The sequence below is a fragment of the Ochotona princeps genome, chromosome 15, assembly GCF_030435755.1.
Source record: "Ochotona princeps isolate mOchPri1 chromosome 15, mOchPri1.hap1, whole genome shotgun sequence".
Taxonomy (NCBI): Eukaryota; Metazoa; Chordata; class Mammalia; order Lagomorpha; family Ochotonidae; genus Ochotona; species Ochotona princeps.
In genome coordinates this window covers 10,526,587-10,543,523 of record NC_080846.1, presented here as the reverse complement: position 1 = coordinate 10,543,523, position 16,937 = coordinate 10,526,587, and the positions used below count along the sequence as shown (strand labels likewise).

Sequence of the window (16,937 nt, the reverse complement as noted above, 5' to 3'; positions counted from 1 at the left end):
GAGCTTGTATGACCAGCCAAGCACGGAGCTAAAATCAAATTAATCACATCTTCCTAAAAGGGAATGTGCGCAGCAACAGGTGTCACTTGGTGTTAATGGAGCAACACACCAGATGCTGTTCTGGTTGTATCAGCTTCATTCTATCCCCGAGTGGCAGGCAGTACCAAGACACAGAGGGGTTGAGTAACGTTCCTGTGGTCACACAGCTGGTAACCAGGCAAGCCGTGGTTTGAAAATCTGGTATATCTGTCACTTGCATGCTGTAGGTGTTGTCATCCTGCCCGACTCACAGATGGGGAACTGAAGCGCCAATCTTTTGGGTTCTATATAAGATAGCCCAGATAAACCAGGTCTGTCTTCCTCCAATGTTCTCCCCTCCCTCAGCTCCCCGCCTGGCACACAGCAGGGGCCCCATGACAGGAACTGCCATGGAGTCAGTTTCTTGACCGTGAATTCCCAGGAGCCAAGGAGGCTAGCCACTCCATGTACCACTGGGTTTCCCAGTGCTCAACATGGTGCCTGCCTCAGTAAAGCTGAGCTCAGCTTGTGGTCCAGAAAGAAAGGATCTTTTCTGGGACCACAAAATGCTTGTTATCAATTCACCTGCACCCTGCCTTCTTGCTAAGCTTACAGGGTTGGAGCTCAGCTCACAGTTTCTACACAGAGACAAGAGTCCTCCACACCACAGACCCCTCTTAGAAAAAGGACAACTAGCCCCTCTGAGCCCAGGTCTCTACCTTGGCTAGGAGCTCTTCCTTGGGAAAAGAAGAGATACTACCTGCCCCACTCACCGATGGGTAATGTGACTAGGCTGCCTTTTCTTTTTTTTTTTTTTTTTAAAGATTTATTCATTTTATTACAGCCAGATATACACAGAGGAGGAGAGACAGAGAGGAAGATCTTCCGTCCGATGATTCACTCCCCAAGTGAGCCGCAACGGGCCGATGCGCGCCGATCCGAAGCCGGGAACCAGGAACCTCTTCCGGGTCTCCCACGCAGGTGCAGGGTCCCAAAGCATTGGGCCGTCCTCAACTGCTTTCCCAGGCCACAAGCAGGGAGCTGGATGGGAAGTGGAGCTGCCGGGATTAGAACCGGCGCCCATATGGGATCCCGGGGCTTTCAAGGCGAGGACTTTAGCCGCTAGACCACGCCGCCGGGCCCTAGGCTGCCTTTTCAAAGGTCTCCTGGAATGCACATGGGTAAAAAGTCATCACAAATTGTGCCAGCACCAGGAAGTATTTCAGTGAATATTCTTCCACTATCCTCTGTTTTCATTCCAGAGTGGGCGATCAGCTCCATTTTTACAGTCACAACATCACAGTCATTGCCAGCAAGACCCTCAGAGATCATCTGGGTTTTTAGGAAGGAAAAGGCAGTGAAACATGTGTCATAATGTAAACAGAGTCTGACCCCCACCAGTTGAGTGCTTGAGTGGTGCGAGGTGCTCTCAGATTGCCTGGGTCAGGCAGAAAGACTCTGTAGAGGCCAAGACTAAAGCCAAGGCACAAGAGGAATGTGATTAGGTCAAGCAGGAGGCACCTTTGTGTTTACAAAGGTGCAGAGGTGGAATGTTGAAAGGTGTGGGATTCAGATTCAAGGAGAGGTAACCCAGGGGGCACAGCTAGAAGGTGGATGAGAGATTCATGGTACAGGACAGTTAAGAATTTGAATTCTGGAGTCAGATCTGACCTCAGTTTTCAACTGTACCCTTGGTTAGCTGCGCATTCTTAGCTGGCCACCTAAACGTTCTTGTGCTTGGGAAAGTGATGGAAATGTTTTTAGACTCAACCATGGTCTTAGGTCCATTTGTCCATTTGCTGAAGTTTATCAAGTTGGACCCTGAACGTGGGTGTTTTATTACCCATGTGCCCTAATTTCTTCACCTAAATAGAAACAATATCTCCTACCTGAGAATGGTGCAGTGGCTGACCAAAGCAGTACCTCTCAATGGCTCGACCCAATCCCAGATTCCACATAAGTTCTGGTGACTATTGTTTTGGTACCTTTGTCTGGTAGGCATAAGGAGCCACCAAAGATTTCTGAGCAGGAAGCAATGGGATGATTTTAAATCCTAATAAAATGTAAGTCACATAAAATGGACCATTTCAACCATTTTCAAGTATACAGCTTAATAACACTAGGTAAATTCATGCTGTTGTGTAACTGCCACCATCATTCATAATTTTGACTTTATGAGGGGAATTGGGCAGAATAACCCAGAGGAGAGAAAAGCTCAAGGGAGACTCCTGCAAAGCTACACAGAGTGTGGGAGACAAGAGGAGCTTGAACAGGATGAACTTGCAGGAGTGGACAACGGGGAGCACAAAGAGCAGCTTTGGTAGATCCAAAGCCTTAAACATTTTCTAAAGATGTATCACAGGACTCTTTTGCTTAGGGATTGGCCCGAAGTATTTTAAAACTAGTTAAATAAATTCTATTTTATGCAATAATTAGGGACAAATCGACTCTTTGTAAAAAGGAGAGGCACTCATAGCGGGGTCTCTGTTCATACTCTTTAACCACAGCCTGCTCCAGGCAGCTGGGCATTTCAGAGGATAGTCCTCAAGTTCAAATGAACACGTGTTCAGCTGCCTTGTGGTCCCCCTCCACCTTCCTGCAGGTAGGGATGCCACAGTGGGTTTGCACCTGAGCATATTCCTGGCCCTTCAGGTCAGTGGATAGTTGTGAAAGGATAGACACCTGAGGCAAGTGGTGAGTGGCTTTTTACCCACCGACTTCAGCATCTTGGTGGTCCTGTTGCAGTGAAAGCTTACCCCATCAGACTCCCCATCTTCCCATTCTGTTCTTCAAGTCTGCCTACACTGCTAACAACCAGAGACTGGAAGAGTGTAGTTTCCTTATAAATGCATTCATCCTTTTGTTGTAGGGTTTTTGAACCCCGAATACTGCAGCAACCTCAAATTCTTGTCTCGCAGGAAAGAAGAATTTTTCATGCGGACACAGTTTAGTTTTAAAGTAAGATTTATTAGAAAAGTTAAGAAAGGAGGCTCCCGTCCTAGTGACGAGAGGGGGTTCTGAGATAGAAAAGACCCGTGGATGGGGGGTGTTGGGACCCTTTTAAGCTTTAGTTCAAAGAGGGGGTTTTCCAAGGGCAAAGGAATTTCCTGGCCTCCAGGTATCTGCCTTTGGGACAAAAAGACCTGAGAGGACATTCCAGGCCTTCGTCATCTGCATATTACTTCCTCCTGTCCTCCTTTCAATGATAAGGAGATAGGCCTGAGACTCTCCCACACCTTGCCCGGAGGTAATGGCTGGTGCTTCAGGTGGGGAATTGATATGCTAATAGCACCTTTGTCCCTTGGAAGAGACTGCTCTAGTGAATTTAAAATATTGTGGGGAAGTTCCCTTTTATTTTTGGGAAGAAAAATGACTTGGGGACCCAGAATACCCTAACTGCCTACCACCCAGTCTAACTCCTCCCACACTTTCACTTGCCTACGCATGCATTTGTTCCTTCAATGAGCATCTTACCGGACTTGGAGCTGAGAACTGGTGTTGTAACACTGAGTGACACTTAGTCTTTGACCTTCCAGAACCCACTCCAGTGGTTAACAGTGCTAAACTATTTTCATCCAGTTCAACCATTTGACTTGTGGATTGAGCATAGTGCTAGCCTGTTGGGATCCAGAAACTTTAAGGAGAGAGTTTCAAGAAGCAGTGAATCTAAGGAAACTATAAAACTCAGTTTCTAAAGCCTAATGACTCTGGATGAAAATTTAGAGTTTGGAGCCTGGGAAGAATCCCCTCCCACCTCACCCTTTCCTGCAGAGCGTCAGGGCGTCAGGTTCATCTCCGCTGATGGGAACCTCCTACGACGTCATGTCAATGTAGTGAATATGCACTACCTTCTGAAAAACAACCATGATGCTATCCACCTGGGGTTTGCCTCCTTCCTCTGCAGGGTGCACAGCTCGTGTCTCTGTCTTCCGTGTACGGAAGCTAAGGATGAAGGAACCAGACATTGCTTCCTCAAGCTCCCTGCAGCAGGCTGAGAAATAGAATTAGGTGCACTTGGCCCTCCCAGGTTTTCAGGCTAGCCCCTTCCACGCCTCTATTCAAGAGGGCCTCTCCCAACAGCAGTGGCTCAGAGGCCTTTTCTATATCCCTGAGTAACTTGGGCCACGTCCCTGCCCAGACTGTCCGCTGACCCCCTGTCTCCTTGCAACCTCCTCCTGACACCCCGTCCTCCTACAGAGTGCACTAAGGGCCACATGGGAGGCCCTGCCAGTGCTTCTAAAGGGCACCAAACCAGCCACACATAACACAACTGAAGAGAGTGGCATCGCAGCATCTCGTGGTAGCACATCTCAGGGATGGTTACAGGAGGGAAGTCTCAGGCTGACTGCTCAGCCTGCTGATTAGCTTTACACCTGGGGCAGCCATGCACCTGCTCCTGAGGCTGCTGGTCAGCAGCGCTGGGAACCACTAGGGACTTGGTGCTTCTAAGTGCCATCAGAGTAGCGTTTAGCAGGTGTTGTTTTCACAGAACTGCTCTTAGGAGCAGAGTGCCATGAGACAAGCAGGAAGCACACAAACCCCTGAAGCTGGAGAACTGAACTCAGTTTCCCTGAGGCCAGATTGCTGTCTACAATAGAAACTAGAGTGGGAAAGGCCATGCTCCAGACCAGGGCAGTCCCTAGGGATGGAGGCAGCTCATCAGGGCTTGCCTGATCACAGTTCTTGCAGGACGCATGCACACCACAGGTCCAGAACAGGCTGGCCTCTCCCTGCCCAGCCCTGGCTCTGTCCCTCACTGTCGCTGCTGGGGAACAGCAGAGGATAGCCCCAGGCAGATCCAGGGGCATTGTCTGGGGCAGGACATCCCTTGGGGAAGTCAGGTTGACAGCATTCTGACAGCACTTGTGGCTGGCAGCCCAGAATGCTGCCACATGCTTTTCGTGGGGGAAGAGGGAGCTGGCATTTCTTGAGAACCCATCCTCTGCTTGGTGCCTTCATGTGGAAATGATGGTTTGAATTATGTCCCCACTAAAATTTCCATGGACATTTTCCATGGAGTGGGAGAGGCAGGGTAGGCAGAATTAGAATGATGGTGGTGGGTTATGAGGCAGAGGGGCTGTCCCCAAGTGTCTGAACCTGACCCTAAAAGAGATCAGAGCAGGCGGAGGCTGGGGCTGAGTGAGAGCCCAAGGAGGAGGAGGCTTTGGGGGCGGGCTTCAGATTGGCTGGTGTGCATTTGGAATATGCTGTTGTAGGGTTTTTGAACCCCGAGTACTGCAGCAACCTCAAATTCTTGTCTCGCAGGAAAGAAGAATTTTCATGCGGACACAGTTTAGTTTTAAAGTAAGATTTATTAGAAATAGGTGAGAAAGTAGACTCCCATCCTAGTGATGGGAGGGGGCCTCGAGATAGAGAAAGACCCATATTAATGGTGGAGAAAGCATCTTTTAAAGGTTCCCCTCAAAGATGTTTCTCCATAAGCAAAGGAAATTCCTGGTTTCCATGGTACCTGGTCTTGGGACAAAAGGCCAGAAAGGTGTCACTGGCCAACTTCCTTGGTCCCTTTCTAATGATAAAGAGGCCAGTCTGAAGCCCTCCCCCTTGGCAATGGCTGGAGACAGAATTGGGCGGAGGCTTCAGGTGAGGAATAGATATGTTAATGTCACCCTTGTCTCCTGGGGGAAACACTCCTGATAAAATATGCATTTGTCTTGGGAGAGACGTGTTCTGGTGAATCCAAGACATGGTGGGGAAAATACCCCTTTATATTTGGGAAGAAAAATGACTTGGGGACCCAGAAAACCCTAACTGCCTACCACCCAGTCTTAACTCCTCTCACAATGCTAGCAGGCCAGCTGTTTGCTCTCTCTGGGCCTTGACCAACTCCAGGGGGACCTTAAAGGCATCTAAATGCAGGAAATTAAATACAAGGGTGGTGTGATGGTGTTGTAGGGTTTTTGAACCCCGAATACTGCAGCAACCTCAAATTCTTGTCTCGCAGGAAAGAAGAATTTTCTTGCGGACACAGTTTAGTTTTAAAGTAAGATTTATTAGAAAAGCTAAGAAAGGAGACTCCCGCCCTAGTGACGGGAGGGGGTTCTGAGATAGTAAAGACCCTTATCCCCTGCCATAGTGGCAGGAGGAAAAGTAAAAAGACCCTAGTCCCCTGCCATAGTGGCAGGAGGAAAAGCTAAGAGAGAAAAAACCCATATTAATGGTGGAGAAAGCATCTTTTAAAGGTTCCCCTCAAAGATGTTTCTTCATAAACAAAGGAAATTCCTGGTTTCCATGGTACCTGGCCTTGGGACAAAAGGCCAGAAAGGTGTCACTGGCCAACTTCCTTGGTCCCTTTCTAATGATAAAGAGGCCAGTCTGAAGCCCTCCCCCTTGGCAATGGCTGGAGACAGAAATGGGCGGAGGCTTCAGGTGGGGAATAGATATGTTAATGTCACCCTTGTCTCCTGGGGGAAGCACTCCTGATAAAATATGCATTTGTCTTGGGAGAGACGTGTTCTGGTGAATCCAAGACATGGTGGGGAAAATACCCCTTTATATTTGGGAAGAAAAATGACTTGGGGACCCAGAATACCCTATCTGCCTACCACCCAATCTAACTCCTCTCACAATGGGTTTGGAGGAAAGTGTCCAAACGGCTTCTTATGTGGATGGGAGTCCTTCATAATTGAAAGCTGGGACATGTTGAGTTCATCCGAGCTATTTCTCGTGTTCCTTATTCTAATCCCTCCTTGCCCCCACACACTCAGGCCTCCTTTCCCAGATGCAGGGTGAGGCAGGGCCCTGTCTCCCCACAGCAACGGCTGTGGGCTCCCTGCAAGTGTGGTACCTTTTAGCAGTAGCCACAAATGAGAATATTGGGTCCTCTTGTGGTTTACTCTGCTCAGCAATCCACTGCTGAATTTGACCTAATGGGATTCTAATGTTTTTAAAAGCCAATTTAGTCATCTTTGCATTTGAATGCTTGTGAAAGGCCTGTTAGTTATCTGTATCAGCATCTGGCAGATTTACACTCTGTGTGCTATTGTTGTCTCTATTGTATTACCACAGCAGCGTGTGAGCAACTCCCAAAATGCTGACCCAGCTGCTTCCATGCCTGTACATGCGCACGCGCACACACACACACACATTCCTGTACCATTTTGTGTGGTCAGCCATAGGGTATTTCAGATTATTAAACATTCTTATTAATAATTCCCCCTCTCTATCATGTCAAATAAGTAATAATTCCATCGTCATCGGGCTGCCGAATTACAGATCATCAGTCTTTGAAGACCCAGAATACAATTAGATATACTTAATGTGAAAGCTGGGTTGAATGTGATTTAATCTTTCTTGGGTGACTCGGGATCTGCCAAGCCTTGGGGGCCTTCATAATGATTATAAATAAACCTTGATCACTTACACTGTCAAGAGGTTTCCAGTGGAAAGATTGCCAGAGACACCAGCTTCCGCTTTAGAAGGTACCCTGGGTACCACCTGCAAATGGTTTCCAGACACCTGACAGATGAAATGGTCCTGTGAACATCTGTGCGTGGTCCAGGATGTTTCTATGTTTCTGAAAGCTAGCGTTTTCTCTCTCTCTCTCTCTCTCTCTCTCTCTCTCTCTCTCCCTCTCTGCATCTTCGCAGCCCCCTGTGCTTGCTCTAGCGGGAAGAACCTCTCAGTGGGGCACTAGTAGGACATTACCACCTTTCTTTGATGCTTAACTAATCTTTCTTTCCCACAAAGAACTCACCTATTAATTCAGCTGGTGTTGATTAAACAAGTCCTAATGAGCTGTCCAGTGGAACTGTGGAGTTGATAGCAGGGAAAGGCACAGCTAGCTTTATTCCAAGGAACGTGATGAATACCCAAATAATGAACTCAAAAGGCCTCTTAAGTGGCTCTGTACCTTTCACCACCTCACAGCTCATCAACTCCTTCCATTTCCAATTGACCCCTACTCAGAAACTTGACGATGCAGAATTTAAATTAACCTGGGAAAGAAATAGACCAAAATAGCCTCAGAATCTCTTTCACAAAGAAGAGGAAAAGAGTCAACCTACATGATTTAACAACATTTATGAAGAGACAGTAATCTAGCAATTTGCTTCTGAGACAGAAAAAAAATTAAGTCAGTGCAATAGGTTAGGAAATACCTGTAGATACAGAGAAGTAAAATTATCCCAATTGAGTGGAGGAAAAGATGGATTATTCAGCAAATCGTAACACAATCATTTAGTCACTTGGGAAATACAAAAACAAAACTGAATCCATACCTTATTCCAGATAGATCAAATTGTAATATTGAAAATGAAATAGTAAGGAGAAAACATGGTTCATTTTTAAGTAAACTTGAGAAGAGGAAGGACTTTCTGACCTATACCTAGAGCCCATGGAAAGACTGATAAATTTGCCTGCATTAGCTAAAGATACTTCTACTGAAAAAAAAAGCATTGCAAATATGCCCTTAAAAGGTACATGACAGACTGGGAAGAGACACATGCTGGACACATATCTGGCAAAGGGCTAATTACTCTTACACATCACTAAGAATGGGATATTCCAATAGCAAATTAAGACTCTTCAACATCAGTTTACAAACCAAAAGAAAAGAGCTGTTAATAACCATGAAGAAAAAGGGTTATTCTTGTATTCATTACATGAAATCAAATTAAACAGAAATTCCTTCATGTCATGATTAATGACATTTGTCTGCCCAGCTAGACCTCAGGCACCCTAAAGTAGGGCTTGTGTGGTGAATTTGTTTATACCTTTCTCCCCTGCAGAACCTCCACATGGTTTGGATGCAATGAGTGAGTGAATAAATTAATGCATGAAGATGAAGAGCAAGCTCTGACTCTTGTTACACAGAAGTGGATTCAGGAGATCTTGGAACGGATGTGTATCGCTTTATGATTAGTATTTTGAAAGTCACTAAAGGCACTTACATTGTAGTGGGTGATCCTTGTGGTATTCACAAGGAAACTGAGGCATGGGGAGGCTGAGTAACACACCTGAGGGGTGATCTTGCTGGGAACTTGCAGGGCTGTGAGTCCTTCCAAGCACTGAACATAAGAATTTATAGCTTGGGATGTCCACATCCCATGTTGAAGTGCCTGGATCAAGTCCCAGCTGCTCCACATCCCAGCCAGCTCCCTGCTAATGTGCCTGGGAAAGCAGCTGAAGATGGCCGGCTCACCAATGTCAGAGACCTGGATGAAGTACCAGTCTTCCGGCTTCTGCATGTCCCAGCCAATCACAGAGAAGTGAACTAGCGAATGCACATACCTCTCCCTCTTCTCCCACATCTCTCTATATATCTATCTCTCCCCCAGTTCCTTCTATCCCTCTCCCCTTCTCTTTCTCACCCCCTTTCTCCCTCACTTTCACCATCCTTCTCCCTCTCCTCCTCCCACTCCACTCCTTCTACTCTCTTCCTCTCCCTTTCCCTCTCTCACTCTGCCTTTAACATAAGTAAGTAAGTTTTTAAAACACAAAAAAACCCCAATTCTTTCAACTCTGCTGTAAGGCATCTGTCCCACACCCCAGATCCCAGCTCCAGCTTTGAGTTCCCCTGGAGATGTCCCTGAAACTCCTAGGAGGACCTGGATTCGGCCTCCTGGGCTACATGGTGGAAACCTGGGACCACCACTCTTTTGCTCTTTCTCCTGTGGTTTTCAAGTTGGTGGAGAGGCTACTCCCTGGGCGTCTGGGAGCCTTTGAGGATAGCAATGTGTTCTTTAAAAAAAAAGACTTATTTTTACTGAAAAGGCATATTTACAGAGAGGAGAGACAGAGAGAAATATCTTTCATCCACTGGTTCACTCCCCAGATGGCCACAATGGCTGGAGCTGAGCCAATCCAAAGCCAGGAGCCAGGAGTTCTTTTGAGTCTCCCACATAGATCAGGGTCCCAAGGACTTGGGCCATGCTCTACTGCTTTCCCAAGGCATAAGCAGGGAACTAAATGACAAGAAGAGCAGCCAGGACATGAACTGATGCCCATATGAGATTCTGGCCACAACAATGTGTTATAGTCTTTGTGGTACCCAGTGTCTGTAGTTGAATGAATGAATGACCCAAGAGTATCTTCATGTTCCTTTAGGAAGACCATCACATCATCCTCCTATGTGTGCTTCCAGCTCCGCGGCTGGGCAGGTTCTGAAAATGCTTCATCTTTGTGTTTCCTGAATCTCACTTCTTTCTATGGTCTGCCAGGAGACTTCCCCCGGATGTTGTCTTTGATGTGATTCCTTGTGGGGGAAGGCATGAGCCATGGTCTGGGTTTAGCCTAATTGGACCAAGAGCTGCTTCTCCCAGACAAATGGATTCGCCAAGCCGACCCTGAATTCATTTCCTGCTGCCAAGTCTCTTAAAATAAAAGCCTTTCCCAACCAGTTGTACAAACATTTAAAGAGAAAATTTGATCATTTCCTATCTTGTCTCCTCATAATTTTACCCTTAAAAGTGAGCCTTCTGGCACAGTCTGTTATTGAATTCCTAAATCTTAAGCTTCAGAGAACTTCATTTACTTAGATTATTAGCAAACATTTATCGACCCCCTTCTTGTGCCAAGTTGCCCATATAGATCATCCCATTACCGTCTCCCAGGCACACCAGAAAGTTGACAGCCAAGCGTTTGAGGCTAAGAGCAGCCTGGTCGTGAGGCTTGGCTACATGCTGGGAAGACACCCCTGTTGGGAAGCTGCACCTGACCAAGTCTGTCTGATACTTGTTCTAGGACTGCTCTGCCATATACCCTGCTGCCTCTTTCCTGTTTAAGCTGAGGCTGATGCCAGGACCACTTTAAACCTCAGGCATAACTTTGCAAAAGGCCAAGTCAAGCTCAGCAGGCAGAATGAGTCGAGCCTGATCTCTTACAGCCAGGGGCAAACAAAGCACAGCTTGGGTCTATGTCCAGGGTACCCTGACTCACTTAGTCCCTCTCCAGCACAGCATGACACGGTCACACACACACACACACACACACACCCCACTGCTGATTCCAACTATTTCACACAGAAAACTTCAGCTGCCACCTCAGCTTCTGTCACATGCACACCCCCATTTCAGCTCCCTGCTAATATTCCTGGAAGGCAGTGGTAATGATGATCCAAGCACTTGGGCCCCTGCCACCCATGAGGGAGACAAGGTTGAAGCTCTGGGCTCCTGGTTTCTGCCTAGCCTAGCTGTGGCTGTTGCAGCCATTTGCAGAAGTAAACCCTTAGTTGTTTACAATAAGTACTGGAGACCAACACCACATAAATAAATTATAACAGAACCATATAGTATCAGATAGTAATGGGTGATCTGGAGAAAAAAATGTGATTAAGTGATGTGATTAGGGTTCAAACCCGGTCACTTGAACCCAGAGCCTGTCTCCCAAAAATATTGGCTTCTCTCTTCTGTAATGTGGCTAAGAGAATGGAACTAGGTCTGAATCTAAATATGTCAAGTGCTTGGCATAGCACCTGGCCCACAGCGCGTCCTCCATAGCATTTGGCTGGTGTTACTTCCTTCCTCCCTGTCATCAGCATCCTCTCCCAGGATGGATGTCAAGGTCTGGCTTACTTGTTTCTTTCTTTGGGGGTATATTCGTGGTTGTCTGTTGCCATAAAAAATATACTCAAGGCTGTGTTACTTATGAAGAAGTTTACTTGACTCATGACCTAAAGTGTGCAAACAGTGTGGCACCGGGACCCCAGTGACGGTGCCCTTGGACCCATGGCAGCGTACTAGAATAGGAGAAAGACATGTGGGTGCACGCATGAGAAGGCAAACACATGGGATGGCTTCACTCTAATAAGCTGCTCCCAAGAGAACAGTCTCAGCGGGACCAGCAGTTACCAATCTCTGCTGAGAGTAGTGCCTCAGATGATGACCCACCTCCCTCCTGCTAAGATCCCACCTCCCTCCTGCTAAGATCCCACCTCTTGGGATTTTTTTCCCCCTCAAGATCACCACACAGAGAAGTCAGCCTCCAGTACACGCCCCTGTAGGATCCACTCAAACCACATCCAAACCCCAGGCTGAAATAGCAGAATGGAGATGCAGAGAAGAGTGGCAAGGTATTGTGTTTGGCCAGGAGCCATCCCCGCACATAAGAAGGGAGGCAGATGGGAAGGAGCAAGGCGCCCTGGGTGGCCTGTATCAGACACATGTGGCTAGGCATGGTTGGCCCTGAGTCCTAGCCCCAGCAGCATTCTTGTATTTTACAATCTGAATGACCTCACTGAAAAACTGCCTGTCTCTAGTCACACAGGGTTTGGGAAGGATGATCCACAGAACTGCTGGGATCCAGACATTCTTAAATAGTAGCATACATTTATGGCAACAGCATATTCTTGGGCATTCGTTAGAGGCCAGGACTTTGAGTGGCTCCTCTAGTTTTATGCACACAGAGAGGAGTTTAGCTTCTCATTGCAAACATAGAGGGTGGTGCAGGCAGACAGCATCAAGGTTTGAATTCAACTCTGTTGGAGACCAATGTCCTCTGCCAGGGTCCCAGTGGGCCAGGCCAGTCCCAGATCAGCGAAGCCTTGTATCAGTGGAAATATAGACTCTCAATAGCATTGATTTGTCATTTTTGCTCAATATTTCTTTGAAGGGCCGAATGATACATGGAGAAATAGAAATCTTCCATCTACTGGTTCACTCCCCAAATAGCAACAGCAACCAAGATTGGGCAGGCTGAAACCCAGAACCTAGAACTACAGCTGGATCTTTCACATAGATGCCAAGGTTGTTCAAGTACTTGGCCATCTTCCACTGCTTTCTAAAGCACTTTAACAGGGTTAGAGGCAGGGCAGCCAGAACTCAAACCAGGGTTCATATGGGATGCTGACATTGTAGACAATGGCTTAACCCACTATAGCAAAACACAAGCTAGTGATTTGTCATTTTTTAAACTCCATAGACCTTTGCAGAGAATGGAATGTACTGCCCCCTTACACAAATGCCAAAAACACCCCCCAAAATAAAGGAATTTCAGGAAAATCATGACCACTCAAGCCCATTGTGGGCCCGGTTTATGCTCACCTAATCACCAAAGAGGATATTTCCTTTAGGTTTGTTAAAGTTATGTTTGGTCCCGAGTTTCTTTTGAACATGAGGCTTCACTCATCTGGCCCATACTGTCTTTAGCTTCAATAACAGGAACTGATGAGTAATTCCAAACTCAGACCTGCACCTGACACTGAAGTGTGATGCTGAGGACCTCTTATTAGTTTGGCTGATTTTTACCCAGTAAATAAATAAATGACCTCAGTCTATGTGTGTACTCCGTATAGAGTTCTCAAAAAGAAAAGGCAGGCCTGATATACAGAACCTTTGCATAATAGCACAATTATAGACTCTCTCTAATCTGGTTCTAAAAGCTTCTTTGAATAATTGTGTTTTCAAATTTAAGTTTTCTAACCCTCTAGAAGAAGGACAACTCATTTTGGGGGAAATTGTTTATTCTTGTGATTAAAAAGTAGTCCAGACACATTGACTGATTTTCATCTATGGAAATGTGTGCTGAGAATTTACTGTTTGTTCAGCTTGTGCAAAACGCTTTGATAGACACTATTCATTTCATTTCACTCCCCGCCCCCTCCCCTGTTCCCGGCAACCCTGTGAGGAAGCCAAGACTATGGCTATAATTCTCATTTCACGGAAGACAAAATGGGGTCCACACAGGCTCTGTGACCTGCCCAAGATCGACCACAGGGAGAAGAGGCAGAGCCAGGCCTAAAGCTCTGCATGCCAGAATCCAAGTGGCTTTTGCTCATGCCTCAGTCAACATGTAAAGTCACATTTTAAAACGTAGATGTGGGGACCAGCATACGGCCCAGCAGTTGGGTTGCTGTTTGGGCCTCCTGCAGCTCATAGGAGTGCTGGGTTGTGTCCCGATTCCTCTGCTTCTGATCCAGCTTCCTGTTGACATGCACCCTAAGAGGCAGCAGGTGATGGCAGCTCAAGTGCTTGGTCCTTGCCACCCATGTGGGGGACTCACATGGAGTTCTGGGCCCCTGGCTTCAGCCTGGTCCAGTTCTGCCTGTTGTGTATTTGGGGGAGCAGACCAGTACATGGAAGATCTCTGCTCCATCTGTCTCTCTGTGACTCTACCTTTCAAATAAAGTGAAAATTAGTAAAAAAAATTTTGATCTGCAAATCTGATTTAGCTTGCAACAATAATGCAAATACTAAGAAAGCCATCCCTTAGCAGCACTTGAGTTATTTGGACAGACCACTCCTCCATGTTCACAACCCTGAGGCCCAGGCCACTTGACAGGCAAATCATGATGGGCTTGTGCTCTCTGCCTCAAGCTCCTCAAGAGGAACTAAGTCCCTGAGTTAGGCATCAAGGGCGTCAAGTGAGGAATTGACCCAAGATCCATTGCCATGGCAACAATGACTTGGCTTAGCCTCTGACTTCGTGTCTGGGAAGGTGAGCAGACAAGAGGAAACCAGGGTGACTCAGAGGGCCCCTGCCTCGGGAGTTTGGGAGATGACACATCCATCCAGGGAGAAGGCTGGCCGTGGAGGGTGGGCATTTCTGCAAAGGTCTTGTCTTCCCTGAAAGCTTCCAAATGACAGCACTCTGCAGTGTCTAGTAGATACCAAATCCTTTGTGCCTATTTAGTACCAGGTGTGCACCTGCACAGTCCATGGTGTTTTTTCAAGCTGCCTATGATGACCATTTTAGTGGGTGATGAAGTCACTCTGGGGCCAAGGCCAGCTTGGATTTTATTTATACAACTGGAGAAAAGAGAAGTAAGGGACTGGCACTGTGGCATAGCAAGCTAAGCCTCTGCCTGTGATGCTAGCATCAAATATGGGTGTTGGTTCAAGTCCTGGTGTCTCCACTTTTGATCCAGCTCCCTGCTGGTGGTCTGGAAAAGCAGCAGAAGATGGCCCAAAGCCTGGGTCCTCAAACTCACATGAGAAGACCTGGGGCAGGTTCCTGGCTCCTGCCCCAACTCTGGCTATTGTAGCCATGTGGGGAGTGAACCTTAGATGGAAGATCCCTCTCTCTGTCTCTCCTTCTGTCTCTGTAGCTCTACCTTTCAAATAAAAATGAATAAATAACTTTTAAAAGTGGAAAGGGAACAATTGGTAAGGGTCACTAGAATTGTTATGAAGCATTGTGATGCAAGACAAGAAAATTGAGGCCTTTGTGCTGCTGTTTGCGTGTTCGACTGTGATATAAAGGATGCAGCAGGTGACCCTTGAGGAGAGGGATGCATTCTGAGAAATGCATCATTAAGCAGTTATGTCATTATTTGAGCAAAATAGTACTTTTACACAAACTGAGACAACCACCATGTCCCAGGTGATAGAATTGTACTCTGTGTAAGTGGACCATCATTGAACATTGTATGATACATGGCTGTATTTTTTTTCTAATATCACTTCAATTTATTTTTTGTCATATATTTGAGTAACGGGAAGAATTCTCCCATCCAATGGTTCATTCCCCAACAGCTAGATTGGGTCAGGCCAAATCCAGGAGCTGGGAACCCAGGCCAGGTGTCCCATGTGGAAAGTGGGGACCCAAGTACTTGAACCATCACTTGTTGCCTGTCAGGGTACACGTTGGCAGCAGGCTGGCATTGGAAGCTGAGTTGGAATTTGATCCAGATATTCTGATGTGGAATGCAAACATATTAGCCACTAGGCTAAATGTGGTCCTTAATGTCAATAGTGCCAAAATAATAGTAGTGTCAAGAGCATTTGGGAGTCCAGTGTTGTGATGTGGCAGGTTAAGCGGCCTCCTGTATCGCTGGCTTGCCACATTCGTGTGTCTGGTTTGAGTCCTGACTCTTCAGCTTTCCTTCTAGCTTCCTGCTAATATGCCTGGGAAGGCAGTGGAAGACAGCCCAAGTACTTAAGTATCTGTCACCCATATGGCAGAGCAAAATGGAGTTCCTGACTCCTGGTTTTGGCTGACCCAGACGTGACTATTATAGCTGTTTGAAGAGAACTATCTTAGAAATTTATTCCACCAATTTCCTGACTATAGGAATGGTCAGCTCTAAAGGTCACTTGTGTTCCTCATCTGCTGTTCACTGTTCATTACTCATCCAGAAGATGGGCACTGTACTTGCCTTCCCCACTGTCTCAGTTGAATGTAAAGATAAAACATTCAGGGGAAATGGCCTGGCTGCCTGTGGCTGGAGCCACTCATGGCCAGACGAGCGTGAGGTAGAGGGTGCCACCTTACAAAGTGACTGTCTACAAAGGAAGAACCGTTGCTTGCTGAGCTTTCATGATTGGAGCAAGACCCAAGGAGGAGTGAACTGCTGACCTCGGAATTCTCTCACCCCTCCCCTGTTAGTTGGTCTCAAGCATCCATCGCCTATTTATTGTCCCCAAATCATCTCTTCATGGGAGTTTGTAAATGACTGGGATGTAGCTTCTGATTCTTTTGTATTCCCCAAAGGCCCAGAAGCTGTGGACACACAGTGAACATTAATCTATACTCCCTGCATATGGGCAGCTACTCCCTAAGGTCCCTGATAAGACCTTGCCTCACTCATCTCCTGAGTATTGGGTGGCTTGCTGGTTATGTGAGGGCCAGTCCATGACCCTTCCCTCAGTGCAGTTCCATGTCAGCCCAAGTCATCGTAGCCTCCATGAGTGGCTTGTGTAGGTGTCTCTGTTGGTTTTCACCATAAGAATGATGAGTAACAACCAACCCCACACTCTCAGACATACATCACATAAGCGTCTGTTTTGTGGGTCACCCGGAGTAGCCCTAAGCTTCAGGATGGTTCTGGATCCCTGATATATTTGTCACTCTAGACCAGCAGGCTGGCCAGGGCATGTTCTTCACCTCATGATGGCAGAGGTGCAGGGAAGCAGCCACCATTCACACATTTGGTCCCATGATCTTGTTCATTGACCTGGAACCAAAGGAAGCCTGGAACCAAAGGAAGCCCGTTAGGTAAACCCCAAGGCAAGAAGCAAGGAAGT

General features: G+C 46.9%; 1 protein-coding gene across 4 annotated transcripts in view; it reads left to right on the top strand.

Moving 5' to 3' along the window:
• ABTB3 (ankyrin repeat and BTB domain containing 3) overlaps positions 1–16,937 on the top strand; it is a 364,832-nt gene that overhangs the window by 244,426 nt on the left and 103,469 nt on the right. The gene's annotated exons all lie outside the window — the stretch shown is intronic.